At 50.9% G+C, this 15,042-nt stretch overlaps 1 long non-coding RNA gene across 1 annotated transcript; it reads left to right on the plus strand.

Annotated features, from left to right (window-relative positions):
- Positions 1-9,560: 9,560 nt before the first annotated feature.
- Positions 9,561-12,660, plus strand: LOC306655583. Its single transcript, XR_013762297.1, has 3 exons — positions 9,561-9,662; positions 9,953-10,386; positions 12,525-12,660. It is a non-coding gene; the product is annotated as an uncharacterized lncRNA (long non-coding RNA).
- Positions 12,661-15,042: the final 2,382 nt, after the last annotated feature.

Raw genomic sequence — 15,042 nt, forward strand, 5'->3', positions numbered from 1 at the left:
CCGACAGCTTTGGAGTCCCATGCCCCTGCTCTGCTCCTTGCTAGCTGTGCAGAAGGAGGCCTGCTCTGACCCTCCTGGACCCTGTTTCCTCAGCGGTGGAAGGAGGAGGCCAGCAGCAGCCCTCGTGCAAGAGTTTTGGTGAGAATTTACAGAGGAGATAGCTTCAGATGTGCAGGCCAATGCCTGGCACGTGGGAGGGCTTCATGAATATTAGTAAACCCTGTTGGGATTTTTGTCACTAGTGGTGGTGCCCAGGGTCCCTGTGTGACCCTGAAATAAGGATTTGTCCACTGGCATATCACAAAATAAACCAAGATCCACCCGAAATGCATATCACTTCCTTCCTCAGTGTTGGACCTGGGATGCCTTGGAGCGTCACAGGGAGCAAGTGGGCCAGACAGCTGAGCCGTTAGCAGTCACATGGCCTCAGACAGCCACTTGGCACCAGCGTGGCCTCCGGTGGGGGGCTGACCTCGTTAGGATCCAGGAGGCTCGCCTGTGAAACGGGATGATGGTGTCGGTAGAGACCACACGTGGGAGGAGCTGACGGGATTCATAGCACGTGGACTGTATGATCCGACCCGAGGTTTCAGGGCTGACTTCTGTCACCTTTGACGTTGAGGCAGCACTGTGGTCTCCGGAGAGAACCTGTGCCTCTCAGCTGTGGCTGTGCTCAGGAGCTCTGGTAAATGCGGGCGACCCTGAGGTCTGAGTTCACCCGATGCCGCCTGGACATGGGGACTGGAATGCGCCCCAGGAAACTTTAGCTCTACTCTAGACCCCAGCCCTTTTTCATTTTTCACTTTGAGACAGGGTCTTGCCAAGTTGCCGAGGCTGGCCTTGAACTTGCCATCCTCCTGCCTCGGACTCCCGAGTGGCTGCGATCACAGGCACTTGCCAACGTGCCCCACCCACCATCCTCACGTTTTGATAGTCGTTGTCCCAGGGGGCGTGGACGGGGCCTCGTTGTGGCTTAGCGGTCATTCTTGTGATCTCTCCAAAGCCAGTGACCTGCTGCCCGTTCTTCTCTCCCCAGCGGATGCGGCTCTTACCTTCCAGCTGCCATCACGGCCGGTCCTCATGCGTGTTGAACCGGGCCTTGCGGAGGAAGCTGGGAGTTGGCCGCTCAGGCCCGAGGCTGCAGGCCAGATCCGGCGCTGCTCGTTTTTACGCAGTCCATGAGCTAAAAATGGCTGTTGCACTTTAACTGGCACAGTGTGTACAATCAGAAAAATGAGAAACTACACTTCACTTACTTATGATTTATCAAAATGTATAAATGCATGCTACTGTCATGTACAACTAATTAGAACAAATAAAAATAATCTAAAAAATCAGAGGAAGAATAATATTTTGTGTAATGTAAAAGCCATTTGAAATTCAGATTTCCGTGTCCATAAGTAGTCTTAAAGGACTGGGTCACGCCTGGACATGACTGGTCGCCTGTGCTGCCTTTGGACTTGGAAGGCAAAGGAGGGTAGCTGCAAGGGGGACCCTGTGACTGGTAGAGCCTGAGTCAGGAGGGTTTCCTGAACCCCACCCTGGACCTGAACACAGGGACGATACTGTCCTTTCTCCACATACCTGACTATTGGGAACTAATTAATACATGGTCCTAATGGTTGGTCCTCTCTCCAAAGTAACTCCAGACACAAAAATAAATCTGAGAAGGATCAGAGAACTAAATGGAAAAACTAGAAATAGAATCTTCTAGAAGGAAACAGAGAAGACTATCAATTGCAAACTTGGGTTAGGCAGACATTTGGGACAAAAGAGGCACTTAATCATAACACAAAATAAATGAATGGGTCAACATGTAAACTTTCAATTTCCGATGATCCAAGGATCTTACTAAAATGAGTCGACAAGCCACGTTGGGGAGAGATATTTTGCAGTGCCTGTAAGTGATCATCTGTACAAAGAATATACAAAGAACTACAAATAATAATAAAAAGACAAACGAACTTTTAAAATGGGCTGAGAGACTCAGAAGTGCAATTAAACAGCACAAGAAGATACAATTTCTTGTTCATTAGAATGGCAAAAAAAAAAAAAAAAAAAAAAAGCCAAAAAACTCAAACAAAACAAAACAAAACAAAAAACCAACAAACGTTGGTGAGATTGAAGAGGAACTGGGAGCGGGGACGTTCACTGTTGAGAATGACTGTTTGGCAGTTTCTTCTAAATTCCACTCGTAGGTATCAGCCAAGAGAAAGGAAAACTTGTCCCCAACACAGATTTAGACACGAATGTGCTCAGCAGCTTTCTTCATAAAAGCCACAAACAGAAACAAGCTTAATGGTATTATCAGCAAAACAGATTTTTTTTTTTTAAATGAGAAGTATCTGCCCATCTGTGGAATATTAGCACTAATGGATAGAAAAGATCACCCATTTACAGGTGGGCCTCTGTGTACAGGTGGGCTTCCATGTACAGGTGGGCCTCCATGTACAAGTGGGCCTCTGTGTACAGGTGGGCTTCCATGTACAGGTGGGCCTCCAACTTACAGTGAGAGGCAGACACGAAGGTGCACAGGCCGTGGGGTTCCACTATTATGAAGCTGTGGAAAAGACACGTTTGATAGACAGCGACCGAAAGCAGATCCTTAGCTATAGGGGGTGGGCAGCATGGCTCAGGCAAGGGCCTGGGGAGCTTTCTGGGCTACTGACGCGTCCATAACTTGCATTGGGTGGACATTAGTTACAAGGGTGCATACAGTTGTCAAAACTCAGAACTAAACACTAGAATCTGTAAATTATTCCTTCATCTAAATCAAGAGGGAGGGCCAGCCGTCCTTGGAAGGTGAGAAACATCCCTTTATCCCAGATGGTCCGCCAGCGCCAGCCCCTCCTGCTGCCCTCCCTGAGGCCCTCGGACCCGTAAAGGAAGAGGAGAGACCACAGTGCCCTGACGTCTGCCGGCTGTGAATGAAATGGTGACAAATCGCATTTCCTGTTTCCTATGAAGGAAAAAACAGCCCTCGCTCTGTGGGCCCTGGGACTGTGTGTCTGGAAGGCCATTTCCTAGCCTCAGACAACGACAGCACTACCGACTCGGTTGGGAACTAGTCATTCAGGCTTGTCGAGGACTCGTCAGAAGCCTGCTGCCTCCCCAGGCTTGAGAGGACCCCCAAGTAGCCTCAGGGGTCCCCAGCATGGCAGGGGAGGAGCATGAGGCCTCCGGTTTAACTTTTGGAAGGTGAGTGAGTCAAAGCTGCCTCCAGAGGCAAGTTGTCCAGACCTCCGCCTCCTCCTAGATCTGAGGCCATCTCTCAACCTGGCCTCACTGTATGAGTTTCTATGGCTGCTATAACAAATAGCCTCAGGTAATGGATGACTTCAAACGATGCAAGTTCACTCTTACAGTTCTGGTGCTCAGAAGCCCAGCACGCGTTTCACTGAAATACAGGTGTTGGCAGGCCTGCCCTCCTTGAAGGAGCCGGGGGAAAGGCCGGCACCTCACCTCTCCAGCTGCAGAGGCCACCCACATCCCCTGGCTCATGGCTCCTTCCTTCGTTTCAAACCCTGGGATCTCTCTGAGCCTTTCTTCTGTGACTTCGGCTCCTTCAGCTTCTCTCTGGCTTCCTCCTCTAATTTAGGGCACTGGAGATAAACCAAGCTAAACTTTTCAAGGTCGTCTGGTGATAGTCTTCATTCTGTCTCCAACCTTACTTCCCCCGTCACGGAGGGTAGCAGATTCACAGGTTCTTGGGACGCAGATGTGGTCACCTTTGGAGAGCCCTCCTGCTGCACGCTCCCTTGTTCAAGTCTGACTTAACTCACCACCCCTGCACTCTGCTGAAAGGGACCTGGATTGCAAATTTGGTTCCAAGACTTACCAGTTGTGTGGAGAGTGGTAAGAGCAATGGCAAGGATCATGGAGACCTACCCTGGGGGCGTGGTCACACCCGGCACAGAGGACAGCCATCCCGTTTGATGCTACAAGATCCTTGGGAGAAGAGGTCATCAACCCTACTGCAGATAGGAGAACGAAGTCTCAGGCAGTGTGCACGACCAGCCCCAGGTTGCTAACTTTTAAAGGGCAGATGCAAGATCGAAACTTGAGCTTGTCTGACTTTAGAATCTTTAGTCTTGACAGCAAATGACTTATGGCAAACCTCTACCATGTCTCTGAATCAAACTTTCTCTGAGCAGAGACTTTATATAAGGGTTCAAGATGAGGTCTGTCCAATGCTTAGTGTGGGAGAAGTGAAGACAAGGAACTTTTCTAGGTTTTAGTGCCTCTTCATGCCTCTCCTCTTCCTCCCTCCCTCCCTCCCTCCCTCCCTTCCTCCTTTCCTTCCTTCCTTCTTCCTTCTCTCCTTCCATCCATCTTTCCTTCCTCCCGAGGTATCTGTTAAAGTGGGTGCAAAGTGGCATAATTGTTAAAATCAAGGCTCCAATTCAGGCTCCGGGGGTTCAACCTCTATCACCACATCAGCTGCTTCCAGATGGGCCACATTGCTGTGAGCCTCCTAGGCCTCCGGCTCCTCCTCCTCTGTAAAACCTGGCGTGTAATTTCGCCTACTTCACTAGCGTTGGGCGGGCTAGAAACCATCCCATGTGCACAGCACGAGGTGAATCATTACAAATCCACTCCTTACGACCCACCCCTGCATGTCCACTACCAGCGCCGGTGGCAGGCCGAAGGGGAGAACGCAGGTCCTTTGCTCAGGAGGACTGCTGTCTCCTCTCTCTCACACACACCAATTTGACATGAAGTGTGAAGTTGGAAAGGATTGAAAGTTGGCAGCCAAGACTGTCCAGAGCAGGGTCTAGTTCGTGGCTGAGTAATGCGTGGAGGGGTAGGTCCACCAGTACTCGGGGAAAGGAAGGATCTGCTGGTGAAGACGGGAGGAGCCAGTCTGGCTGTCTGCTGCGGCCGGTCGGGCGCCCGATCACTTTGCTGGCTATTTCCGTCGCCAGATGTAGCCCACCAGTGTCTCCCGCTGCCACTCACATATGAACGCCATGGCTTACGCCATATCAGTCACCGTCCTGGATAGTATTTACTTAATATTTTTCTTTAAATCAATCCATTATTTATACTTGGCAACACTTATATGAAAAGGGAAGTTACATGGCTACAGTCATTGGGAAGCAGATTTCCTTTTCACGATGGAAAGAAACAAAATAAATACACAACTATTAAAAGGAATCACTGATTTTGTCCACACCGCCTGAGGTCATCTGCATCCCACCAGTGCTCTGCAGAACACCCTCGGGGCTCACCATTGCGGCCCACAGCCCTGAGGATCCTGTGTCTTGGTTCCTTGATGCTTGACTTTCCTGCTCCCGCTTCCTAGGATGGGGGCCGTAGGGTTAATAAAATCACCCACCCTTCTTGCAGAATGAGTGAGCTGAGCACTTTTCCCCCAGGGTCAGTCTTCTCAAAAAGTTCCCCAGTGGGGTTGATGTTTTAGCTCTGAAGAAACCAAGGCACAGAGAGGGGAGGTGGTATTGCTGTGCCACACAGCTCCTGCTCGGGAGCACTGCACTGTGAACCCAAGTCCATGGGAACACGAAGACTTGTTCTCCTGCAGGGCTGCCTCCCCGCCTCGGCGCCTCATCGTGTGACGTGGAGGGGGGCCCTGGGGGCAGGGAGAAGTGGGCGGCCAGTTCACTGGGTGCTCAGCGTGGTCCTGGGACTCTTGCACATACTTTCTCTGAATGCACTCGCCTCCTCCTCACAGATGTGGGATTGCAGTCTTATCAATATTGCCATCTGACGAATGAGCTGTAGGAGTGCAAACCTTTCGGATTAACTTGCTGCTCGTCAGTGGAGGACCTGGCCTGGAACCCAGCGGATCTGACTCCAGAGCCATGACCCCCTCACCTGACACAGAGAGCTCAGCCGCTTACGTCACCTACCGGGAACAGTTCCACCTCCTCAAGGGAACATTTATCAGTGAGCCCCAGGTTCTTCTCTGGACCCTGCCTGGCCACGCCTTGTTTTATTTCTTGTTTAAGGTGGTATTAGATGACCTTGGCCCTCTAAGAAAGTGACCTCTGGCCGGGAAAGTGCTATGCATTTGTTCAGCTCTGCGGGGTCCACACTAGGTTAGGCACTGTGCTACTGACTCACAGGACACAGGACGGCTGCTCTGTGGCCTGGTGACATCGAGTGGCCAGCACCAGAGGTTCACAGTACACCAGCACTCCCAGGCTGTGAGACGAGCTTTCCGTCCCCCTCGCCCCAAGTGTCAGTCTCTTCATCTGTCGAATAAGGTTCTCTGCCAGTCGACGACTTCTCTCCTCCGCGGGGGAACTTCCTGGGTGAGTCCTTCCTTTATTTATACCTCCTAGTTCACCATCCTCTGTCGAGTAGGGAAATACCATGATTTTCACATCTTTTTTTCCATCTGTGAAAATGATACAGACTCATAATTCTATATCCTAAAAACTATGGACCAAAAAACTCATTTTTTTCAGAGTCTAGATGTGTTTTGTTTACATCAGTGTCAAATAGCACAGTGATGCTTCTTCAGACACGTGAATGGGTGTTCACACCATCTGAGGGCATTAAGGACCGCAGGTAAACCCAGAAGGGCCCTGAGTTTGCTGTCAAATAGCTTTGTGGGCGAAGGAGTATGAATCGGTGTTGCATAAGCTTAAGGTAGAAATTTTGGAAAACCACAGTGAAGAACTAAAAAGGAAATAATCCCATTAACCAGAAAGAACAACTGGACTCTCCATATGTCATGTCTAATTATTGGGCTTCTCGGCAATATCACGGAATGCTTATATATGTTTGAGGCTAGTGGGTTTCAGTTGGACAGTCTGGTCCCTCGAGGGACATTTGGCAGTATCTGGAGACATTTAGCTTGTCACAGCTGGAGCCAGGTGTAGTGGCCTCTAGTGAGGAGACTGCACAATACAGCTCTCGTGATAAAGAAACACAATCCCCCAGATGTCAGCATGCAAGCTTGAGGAATCCTGGTCTGGGTTCTGGGCAGTAACTATCTACTTCACATTTATAAAATACGTGTTTTATAGACCCCTGTACAGGCAAACATAAGCGTTTCCCAGATTTAGTGTTATTCATAAATACATAGTTTTTACTTAACATGGCTTTATGAATATTTTATAATATCAAAAATTCTAGCCAGGTGCACTGGGGCACAGCTGTAATCCCAGCGACTCAGGAGGCTGAGGCAGGAGGATTACAAATTCCAAACAAGCCTGGACAATTCAGTAAGACTCTGTCTAGAAATTAAAAAAAAAAAATTAAATAAAATAAAGGGCTGGGGTATGATTGAGTGACAAAGCACCCACCCTGGGTTCAATACTCGGTAATGGAAAAAAAAAAAGAAAAGAAAACACATCCTTTTACACCTCAGTTTTTTTTAGCTATTCCTTTATGTAAAAATTGAGTTTTCCCACTCCTTAAAATACGCCGCGGTGGACATCCTTGTGTGCCCTGGGCTGATGGCATCTGATTGTGTCACGGATTCCCAGGCACGGGTTTGTGTTAGCAGTGGGGCTGTTGGGCCAGGGTACAGGCCAAGGGAGTCCTGGGTGATGAAGCTGCTTTGCAGAAATCCTGTCCCTCTTTTCGCTAGTGCAGAAATTTCCATTTGAAAACCAGAGTCTCCTGGTATCAAAAAACAAGCACAGCTGGCGGGCTGGATAACAAAGCGCAAGCAGCGTCCAGCCCGCTGGCCATCGCTCCTGGCGCACCGGGTGTGTCTCCTCTGGCGGGTCCCAGGGCCCCGGTTGTGTGGTGATCACCCCAGGGTGCAGACAGGTTGGAAACGGTTCAAAGACGGGCAAGCAAACGTCATTGAGAAGGATTAACCTGAGGGAAAAGATGAGAAGGGCGGAGCCAAAGGCGCTCCGCAGAGGACCCTGGGGGAGGCGACCCTGCTCGGAGCACCCGGGGGTAAACCCCGGGGAGGATCCCAGGCCCACGGGTGGACCCAGTGGTGAACTTCCTTGCTGCGGTTCTCTGTAAGAACAACCCCCAGGAAGTGACAGAATCCTTTTGGAGAGTGTCCAGGGGACAAAGCCGGGGCGCAGGAGAATCTGTCTTCCCGCCCAGTGGCCTGTGTGAGGAGGGACAAGGAAGTCTCCTTCCTCAGGTGAAGGCAAGCAGTCAGTCCCCTGCCGACCGCACGGAGTGGAGACCTTCCAGGCAGAGGAAGAAGGCCCACATTTCCTCTTTTTCAGAGGCCAAAGGAGGAGAGGCGGCCTGTGGCTCAGAGCAGGGCTGTCCACTGTGGGAGCCACGTGGACAGAGAGTCATTTCTCTGGTGAAAAGTGGGTGTGGCTGCACTTCAAGGAAGCCTCATTTACAAAAGCTGGCAAGTAACCAGGGCCAGGGGTTGCTGACTGCTGAGCTCAAGAAGTGAGCAAGAAACTCAAGAAACTCAACCCCCAAAAACCAAATAACCCAGTCGATACATGGGCCCTGGAATCCAACAGGCACATCATAGAAGACGAAATACGACTGGTGAACAAACGTGAAAAAATGTTCAACACCTCTAGCAATTAGAGAAATGCGAATTGAAACTACACTAAGGCACAGGGGTTGTGGCTCACTGGTAGAGTGCTTGCCTAGCATGTGTGAGGCACGGGGTTCCATCCTCAGCACCACCTAAAAATAACCTAAATAAACAAAATATTGTGTCTATCTACAACTAAAAATATTTTTAAAAAACTACACTAAGATTCCATCTCACTCCAGTTAGGATGCCAATTTTCAAAAATACAAGCCACATAAATATTGGTGAGGATGTGGGGTAAAAGGTCCACTCGTACGTTGCTGGTGGGACTGCAGATTGGTACAATCCCTCTGGAAAGCAGGATGGAGATTCCTCAGACAAGTTGGATGCAACCCACCATTTGACCCAGCTAGCCCTCTCCTCGGTTTATACCCAAAGGACTTAAAATCAGCACTACAGTGACGCAGCCATATCAATGTTTATAGCAGCTCAATTCACAATAGCTGAACTATGGAACCATCCTAGATGCCCTTTAACAGATGAATGGATAAAGAAAATGTGGTATGTATATATATATATATACACACACACACACACACACACACACACACACACACACACACACAATGGAATATTACTCAACTATAAAGAAGAATGAAATTGCAGTATTTGCTGGTAAATGGATGGAACTGGAGACTATGATGCTAAGTGAAATAAACCAGTCCCCCGAAAACAAAGGCTGAATGCTCTTTCTGATTTGTGGACACTAACACACAATAAGGGCGGGTGGAAAGGAAGAATAGAAGTTCATTGGATTAGACAAAGGGGAGTGAGGGGAAGGGGGGGATGGGAATAGGAAAGACAGCAGAATGAATCGGGCAGCTGAGTTATGGCCACTGTGACCCTAGACAAGTTAATCGACTGTTTTGGACACCAGTGTTCTGGTAAACAGGGGTTCGTAGAGGTGCTCAAGGGTCCGCTCTCAAATCAAGCAGAACATCGCCTGACCGGCGTTCATCACAAGCCAGGCTCAGGACGCTCTAGAGTGGGAGAGGGGAAGAGAGCACGTGCATCTTGCTGTAGTCCTTACCCTCTTGAATTCGGGTCTGTGTAACTCCTTCTCCCATCACCAGGCGCTCCTGGGCTTCCGGAACCAGGTCTTGGGCTGGGGGAACCGCTCAGTGACAGAGCACGGGCTTAGCACGTGTGCAGACCTGGGGTCCATGTCCAGCCTGGCAAAAAACAAACAACAGAAGCTCACAACGTCTCCAGCACCTTTCACTTGGACACGCGGAGGGTGGCCTCTGGCGAGGTTCGAGAGCTGGACTGGGACAGGGACGGGGGACAGTCATGAAGGGAGGGCGGGCTCCCAGGGAAGGGGCTAAAGGGGCTGGGTGAGGGGGTTTCCTCACCCATAGCCTAGGGTCAGCCTGTCCCCTGGGAGTGCTGGGGCCTGCACTGCCCCACATCACAGCCCGACCCTCTGCCCTGTATTGCACCACCCTGCAGCCTCCGTCTCACCCTGGAAGGCACTGGCCTCTCACACCCCTGCACAGTCAGCTGCCAGCTGCAGCTGTCCCTGTGGATCGGCTCCCGTTCTGCTAACAAGAGTGGCTGGGAGCTGTTGGCTGACAAGGCAGCGGGGAAGGTGCTCTCCTGGCAGGGAGATGGGGACCTGGCAGCTTCTGCAGTGGAGCCCAGTCCCCGCTTGTTCCATAAAAGCCCACGTGGTCTAAACTTGGGCTCTCGGCTAGTTTGTAGGAACAGGGAGAAGGGCAGAGCCAGCACAGATGAATTGTCACCTGTCACCCCAAATTGGTTGGGGACGGCGAGGACTTTGACAAGACTGGCAATGCTCTCATTTGTCAGCGACAGGAAGTGGCTTCTTTTCCATTAGCCCGTAGGCGTTTCCTTCGCCTGGAGGTGTGAGTAGCATCGCCCAGGTGAGCGTGGCTGGGATCCTGGGCTGTGCCTGGCAGGCCGATGAGAGTGTCCCTGTGACTTCTGCCTGGGTTCTGAACTTTAGCAGCAGCGGGACCAAGTCCTAGATCTGCCACTCCAGCCAAGCCACCTTCAGCCAGCTACTGAGAGTCGCTCGGTCTCAGCTTCCTTCTCTGGAAAACAGAGAACAGTTTCCCGATTCATGGGTTTTTCTGGGGATCAGACTTAATACTTATAAATTATTCAGGATAGTGCCTCGAATCTGCTGAAGGCTCAGTTTCGATCCATGATCATTTTATTTTATTTACCATTGTTGTTTTGTTGTGTTTGAGAAACGGCTTCGTCTAGGTAATGTTTCTTAATCGTCCTTTGCATATTACTTTGGCTTTTTGCCATATGTGTGGTCACCTGTCCTATTACTTAAGATACATTGACTCTTAAAAATTTTAAATACAGCACAATGAACTTGCAAATGAGACCAGTGCAGTAGTGGTTCTGGGCGGGCTGATGCTTGGTGTGCGGGGCGTTTGCTGTCATGAGAGACGTCACCGTCATCACCCACGGTAACACTGAATGACTCTCAGTGTCCTAGCCCACCCGGGAACTCACTGTCCTGCTTCCTCCCTTCTTTCAGAACCAAGTCTGTTGCTGTCTCTACCACGAGGTCCCGGCTTAGCCTCTGCGTGAATGAACCCATGCATCTTAGGGTGGCTCTCCTGGCTAGGAAGTCTGTGCCTAACGTTCAAGGGATTTTTATTTTTTTCTCTGTGAAATAACTTGGGGCCCTGACAGATGACGAGGAAGTGGTTACTCAGAGCTGAGCGCTCAAAGCCGAGTTGGGGGAGTAGTGGAAATTCCCCTTCCTCGCTAAAATAACTGGAACCGGAGCAACAGTGCAAGCCTTGTCCAGGCTTGAAACAATATCCGTCCAAGTGCGTTTCGTATGGAAATTCTTACCAACGTACGGCGGCAGTTCTCCCTGACAGGCTAGAGAAAGATTAGTCATTCTGTGTTCCATAGCTAAAAGGGTCATTGTTAGTCACAATGAGTCCCAGGGGAGTGAAATGGAAGCATGTGGACGGTCACCTTGGGCTTAGCTGACTTCTCCCTGCCTCTTATCCCATTTGATTTCTTTACTATCACAAGAATCTAATCCCGGAAATGACTGCTCTCATTTATTTGATTATTTTTTATTGCATGCTTGTTCACGGCTACCTTCCTCTGGACACTCCCGGGCCAGTTTGGAGGAAATGAGAGATGGAAATGTTCCGATCCTTCTAGGAGAGTGGAGTGCAGAGGAGCAGCCTCAGCTGTGTGTCTGTGGGTTCAACTCCACAGCAGGTTTTAATCCTGTGCTTTGAGCTGGGTCACAGTTTGAGCAAGGGCAGGTGTGTGTCCTTCATCCAGTTCAGGATGTTTCCATCTGGAATTTAGTTTGGATCAAAATCCTAACACTTAAGTGGATATTCTGACTATTGGAGACTTGGAAAAAATAAAGACTGAGCAAGATCTTGTGAAGTGCTTTGCTCTGTTTTAAAAACAATTTCATTTATTATCTGAAGAGAATTTCAGGCTAGGAGGAAAGGGATGGGAGTAAAAGTGGGAAGCCATAAATAAACTCACAGTGTGTGTTTTGGTAAGCTCCAAGAAATTCTGTCAATGCTGTTCCTTTGAACCCAGATGTGCTTCTCAGTCCTCTGACACTGTAACAAAATGCCTGAGATAATGAACTTGAAGAGAGAAGAGGTTCATTTTGTCTCATAGCTTGGGAGATTCCAGTTCATGATCAACTGGGCTCACTGGTTTGGGCCTGTGGTGAGGCAGAACACCATGGTTGGGGGGGTGTGGCAGAGCAAAATGGTCCACCGCATGGTCAGGGAGGAGAGAGAGACACAGAGAGAGAAAATGAGAGAGGGGAAGGAGCCTACCATGCCCTCCAAGGGCTTAGCTCCAGTGACCTTAAGACGTCCCCCAAGGCCCCACCTTTAAAGGCTCCATCACCTTCCCGTAGTGCCACCCGGCGCCCTCGCCTTTAACACACGGACCTTTGGGGCACATTCAATCTGTTGCACATGATTTATTAAGGAGCATTTATTAATAAGAATTTATTAATTTCATGCCAGGAAATGTCCTTCTATAGGAAGAAGAGGGAGAGTGTAAAGGTCATTTTGACTTCCCTCCTGGCTCAGAGCTCTCTCGATTGGCACCCCACCTGACCGGCCTCCTCCTGGGGAGAGTCTCCCTCACCCACCAGCCTTAGAGCTTCAGGGGCAAAATGCTGGGCAGGGTCCTCCGCCGACCAGGTGGAGCTGGCTGTCCCGCACCAGTGGCCCGACAGAGGGGCTGGGAGTTCCCTCAGGCCTCTCCTGCTCGCTCTCTGGTCCTGCCCACCAGGGCCGAGTGTCCCTCAGCTCTGCAATGTCACGCTTGGCACACGGCGTCCGGGGGCCCTGTTCTTCCCTGAGGAGGGCAGCCCTCCTGCTCCTGAGTGTGGGCGCACGGCCGATACAGGCCCAGTCACCTCCGTGCTCCACAGCACCGCTCACAGGGAGGCCCAAGGAGGCCCCAGGGAACAGACCCCAAGACCGTGTGCCCTGGTGAGCGGTGAGCGACAGCAAGCGGAGGAAAGGCCGGCGGAGGGTCGGGGCTCGGGGCGGGGCCTGACGCAGGCCTGGGAATTTGGTTACAGTGATGGTGACAAGCAGGTGGTTGTCATTCACATGGGAGCGCCTCCCTGGAAGTCACTCCAACGTGGACAGGAGGGCCCAGAAGTGAAGAGGGACACGGTCCTGGTGGCCTGTGCACTACCCAGATCTGGCTGCGCTAAAGTGAGTGGTAAAGGTGGACACTTCTGCTGGACAAAGAGGTAAATTCCTGGGGATGGGACCCGCGTGTGCCAAGCCAGCGCTGGGCTGAACTGCACCCCAGCCCTCCTTCCTATCACCCAGACCAAGCGATGTTGCCGTCACTTGCAACTGAAGTGGTGTCTCTGTCACATCCCCCTCGTTCTGATCCGGACTCCAAGGTAGAGACTTCTTTTGGTCACTGACCAGAAAAAACCCACTAATGCAGGATCTAGTGCTTAGTCTCACCCGTCTCAAGGTTGGACCCACGGAAGGGAGACACTGGCCTTCCATCTCAATTTGCCCAAGGTCTTCCAGTTGCATCTGAATAGCTTTTTGTGGCTTAACCAGGGATCAGTCGGCACTTCAGTGTGGAGATCTGTGCTGAGCATAAGGATTCCTTTAACCACTTTCCTTCATGACAGAAGTGCACACTCGCTCCCGAGTCACTGCTTGGCTAATAGTCCTTTTCCCTCTATGTTGGCTCTTCACCCACATTTTGAGTTCATGACAACACACACTCCTAAATATCCGGCCTTAATGAGCCTCTGGGCAATGCTCTGGCAGGTGGGATGTCACCCTGTCATGCAGGAGCCCAGGTACAACCAGGCACCACTTCCTAGGGCCACCCACTGAGTGAGTGGCAATTTCATCCTCAGAGGCCTGGGCCTTGGACGTGTCTTTGCTGTAGAGATGTTTCACGCCAAGTCATCCACAGAACAGCGTGCAACCGGGGACTGGGCCGAGCTGTCTAGAGATGCAAGGGAAAATTCTGTAAGCCCGTTGCATAACCATCACGCCCTGCTGGAGCCTGTGCCTCAGACCCATACTCCTCTCCCCTCCCTCCCGAGGGTGGAGCCCCAGGGAGCAAGGGCAGTGGGGACCCATCTCCTGGAAAGCAGACACCAAACAGGTGCGGAGGCTGGAGAGGTCGGGGCCAGGTCCACTCACGAGGCTCCCAGGAGCTCAAGAAATAAAAATGAAGAGACGTCAAAACAAGGGTTACCAAACATTAGGGAGTATCTTCAATGTTCAAACTGAGCAAAACAGGAGCCAACTGCCCGCACAGGCGTCGCGTTACTGTGCGCCGGGGTGAGGCGTGCGGAGCGCAGGAGGAGGACTTCTAACGTCTGTCCCGGCATGGGCAGGCGGCCCCTCGGCTTCGCCCCAGCACAGTGTGAAGCTGCTCCGTCCCTGTGAATGTGTGTGACCCTTTAGGAGATGACATCAGAAGACCAACGGGAGGCTTAGGCCAGAGGCCACCCACTCCATGACATTAAATTTAAAAAAATGGAACCTTAAGATGTGATTAGATTGAGTCTCATGCCTCCTGCCTGCTTAGGTCTGAAAGAGAAGGGCCATGTGTTGGAAGGACCCATCACTTACTTGGTGGGGCCCCAAGGGAATTCAATGTTTGCTTTGTGGCTTTGCCCCAACTTGCTGTGTGAATTTGGGGAAGTCACTCGCCCTCTCTGGATTTCCCCTTCTATAAAAGGTCCTGCTGGACAAAGGCCTTGTATTTTCCTTCTAAAACTTTGTGATTTCACCAGTTGCATTTGAGTGGTCAGGTATTAGGGGTACAGAGATGAACCCACCCTACACCAATCCAGACCCTAGTGCAGGAACTTACACCCTATGCACAGGTGAGACCCAGGACAGGAAGCGGGTGTCCGGGTGTATGTTGATCATCAGCAGAAGTATCAGCTCTGCACAGTCAGAGGGTCAGTGCTGCAGAGACGACAGAGCAAGAAAGGCGACAGCATGGTCGGCAGAGGCCTCTGGACTTGGTGGTTCCCTTGCGCTTTGAGACACTAA

Source organism: Sciurus vulgaris (assembly GCF_902686455.1).
Source record: "Sciurus vulgaris genome assembly, chromosome: 2".
In the NCBI taxonomy this organism is placed as follows: domain Eukaryota; kingdom Metazoa; phylum Chordata; class Mammalia; order Rodentia; family Sciuridae; genus Sciurus; species Sciurus vulgaris.